This window comes from Littorina saxatilis, linkage group LG9, assembly GCF_037325665.1.
Source record: "Littorina saxatilis isolate snail1 linkage group LG9, US_GU_Lsax_2.0, whole genome shotgun sequence".
NCBI lineage: Eukaryota > Metazoa > Mollusca > Gastropoda > Littorinimorpha > Littorinidae > Littorina > Littorina saxatilis.
In genome coordinates, this window is record NC_090253.1 from 3,515,867 (window position 1) to 3,519,519 (window position 3,653).

The following is a 3,653-nucleotide window of genomic DNA, read 5'->3' on the forward strand; positions in this document are numbered from 1 at the left end:
TGTTTGTTTAATACTTTATCTAATACTTTATCATTTTGTCTGGCCTCTTGAACCCAGGGGATATTGTATATCAGCTACAACGTTTCCCTCTTGTTTTTCGTGTGTAAATCATCATGTATTATGCTAGACCGATTCCCTTTCTAAGTCTCGGCCTTCTCTTAAAACTAAATTCACATAAAAAGCACATCACGGGAGAAGGTGCAAGGTTCCTTAAAACTCGGATTCTCTCACATTCAGTATTGTAAACCTCGTTAAAAAATCACGATCTTGTTAAAAATCCCGATCCCATTCAAAAAAGCTAAATAAAAAAAAAATGAAAACATTGTATGTATCACTGCAAGACAGGTTTCACTGTAACACGAGGTTGTCCCTGACAAGTACAGTACCTGAACTTGGCCGCGGCGGCGATTCAAGCAACCCAGTGACGGAATTATGACATCTCATGAATATTTAATCAAGCACGCGTTCCTTCACGCGGGACTGAGCAAAGGCCGTTCTTGTCTGAGGCGGTAAAAACAAAGGTTCGGACACGCATGAACAACCTCCCGTCGTTTGGAGTAAACAGCATCAAACGATTTTCTTCCATTGACTAGATCTCTTGTTTTCGTTGGTCGGGGAAGTCGATGGTTACTCGTGGTTGGTTGGGCAAAACAAAACGATGACATACTTTATAAACAGTTGACATTGTTGTTTCTGGGTTTTTTAAGTGTTATCGTTAAAACCAAGGACCTTTATTGAGGACTTGTGTTCTTGATATTAAAGATGATATCATTTTCTCATTGGCTGAATTAACTGTCAAAACACGCATTAAAAGTGAACCAAAAGTTAATAAGGTCACGTGCGGTACCCAGAAGCTGTAACATTTCAAAGCGGGCGCTCATCTTTGGTATCAGTATAGATACAAATTTATGTATACGTTTATTTATGTACTTATTGACTTATTTTAGTGTTGATGGACTCACCGAAAATGTAGAAGAGAGAGCAGTAAAACTTTACTTGTTCTAGCTCAGCTTAGCACTTCGTCGGCTTCAAAAGGCAAACCATTCTTTTCAGTGGGGCAAATAAATTATTAAACACCCTTAAAATTCTTTCGATTTATGTTTAATCGATGATACAAAGCCTGCCCTCTAAACAGCGTTTTAGTGTGGAAAATAGCAACTGTCCTTGTATCTGGGTTTTAACAATCCAACAGATAAATGATTCACAAACTCAAGGGAGTAGTGTTGTGACGACGTTGCTAAGTCTTCATAACCTCCCTTCAGTTCAGTTCGTACAAAAAAAAGCGGACAGTATCTTTAAACCAGAAATTGTGTGCACTCAAACCTGCAAGCACCTCTTGATAACGACAACCTGTTAATCGCGACCACCAAGAAGGATCTTCAGCTAGGTTTCTTCCCAAATAATTTACCTTTCGAATTACGACCATCTGTCAATAAGGACTTGGGGTTGGTATCTTGAGTGGTCGCTATTTAGACATGTTCGATTGTATTTATCTTTCTGATTATCTGTGCAGTTATTTCAAAGACACTCCTTTCTTTTAAACCAGTGTCCTCCAAAGAGTAGTTTTTCAAAGTATTTTTGCATATGCGTAATTTACAATACTTAAATGTGACCCTTCACCACGAAATGAGTCGCATGTCAGCTCGCGCGGTTCTGCGCTAGGCTTAATATAAGTCCGGGGAGTGTCTGGTAACAGTGTGAGGGTCACCTTAGTCACAGGCTTACAACTCAAACAGTTTTCGCTCTTTTCTAAAACGGTTTTTACCACTGGATAGAGCATAAAAAACTCTTTAGGAAAATGTAAAAAATATGAAAATCATGCAAAGGTGACATGCGACTCATTCCGTTGTGGAGGGTCACAAATCTACAATTTCATGGCATTAAGCGAAAAAGACCCGAAATAAACCGGATCAAGCTATAATCATTGCCTTCACATCAACTTGCACCCACAGGACCGCATCTTTAAACTGGATCTTCGTACTTTTCTCAGTCGTATTAAAGTCCTATAAACTTCACGGTGATCGATACGCTGTTTTGTATTCAAATCAATCAAATTGGTTGTCTGTGATCGTTGGTTCAGAATCGACCTTCATGGTTGACACCCCGCTCAAAATTAAAATAAAATCGTTGATGCCAGACGGAGTTCATGAATGAAATTAAACTCTTGTGGGTTGATTATGTAGCTTTACTTTAGTATGTCACCATCTTCTGGACTTTCTCCTTTTTTGCAGCGCGCAAGCCTACACTTTCCCGCGAAGGCAGGCGCGCGTAAACGCGTGCGCACACGCGTGAAAAAAAGTAAAAACTTGAAAAGAGTAAACTAAGCAACGACATAAGATACGGATTTAAGAGAAAGAAATATGGAAACTAAAAGTGAAATTGAGGAATGTTGAATACACCTTGAACACGCGGCCAGTACAACTGGCCTTGACACGGAACGATTCAAGGGAGGCAATCTCAAGTCATCTGAAAGAGGGAAATCCAAACGCAATCCGCCTTGTTCGATTTTATGGGCTTGGACGATAGAGAAAAATAAGAAAAGCAAAAGCTGGAGTCCAGTCTGGACGAAACTGCTATCAAGAACGCAGAATTGATTTTTTCTGAGTTTGTTTTTTTAGCCGTAAGCGCCATTTCTCATTTCTCATAACTGCTGTTCACCGCAGTGAAACCAACAAAGGGGCCTCACTCTGGAAGAGTTTCCTGCTCCGATAAACATGGCGCTTACGGCTAAAAAAACATCAGAAAAAATCAATTCTGCGTTCTTGATAGCAGTTTCGTCCAGACTGGACTCCAGCTTTTGCTTTTCTTATTTTTCTCTATCGTCCAAGCCCATAAAATCGAACAAGGCGGATTGCGTTTGGATTTCCCTCTTTCAGATCCGTGTCAAGGCCAGTTGTACTGGCCGCGTGTTCAAGATGTGTTGAATACAGATCAAGTGCGTGAAACGAAAAACTAAATAAAGGTGCCAAAAGGTACACAGAATAAAAAGCATCGAAGAAAAAAGACTGAATGATTTTTTATTTAACAAAGAGAACGATACACAAGAAAGGGAAGAAAGTTCATCAAGCACTGAAAAAAACCTGAACTAAATAATCAAACAAACAAAATGATATACAAAAACACAATCGAAAACGAACAAACAACGACAACAACAACGTAAAACAACATAAAACAAAAAAGAATGACATCAGCAAGAACAACATCCTAAACAAGCACACACGAAAAACAAACATTGAAAAGTAACGACAACAAACAGCCCGACAGTCAAACCCTTCAATGCATCTAAAAGATAAAAGAAAAACTTGACCCTTACCTTTACGATAGACTTCACGACAGGAAAGCTAATCCAAACGTGCCCCGCAATAAACCCGCTCGAGAGTTCCACTCCTGCAAAAGAAGGAATGCATACGTTGTCAATCTACGCAACGTCGTCACATCCCTGTAACCTCTTCGCCTAACACCAAGGCAGTAAACTCATAGCGGCCGTTTGCGGATTTAGGCGCATCAAGACTTATTTATATGATACTCGAGGGGAATAAATACGATGTCTTCCATTCAAAGCGTCAACGCTGACAAAGGTTACTCATCACACACGGTCGTAAATTTAATTCGCGACAGCTGTGTTAAAGAGAGTAGGCCTATTGCATTTTGCT

At 39.8% G+C, this 3,653-nt stretch overlaps 1 protein-coding gene across 1 annotated transcript in view; it reads right to left on the bottom strand.

The window, feature by feature from the left end:
- LOC138975082 (nitric oxide synthase-like) overlaps nt 1-3,441 on the bottom strand; it is a gene marked incomplete in the record, with an annotated part of 233,429 nt that extends 229,988 nt beyond the window's left edge. The window contains 1 exon segment of the mRNA XM_070347731.1: nt 3,314-3,441.
- Nucleotides 3,442-3,653: the final 212 nt, after the last annotated feature.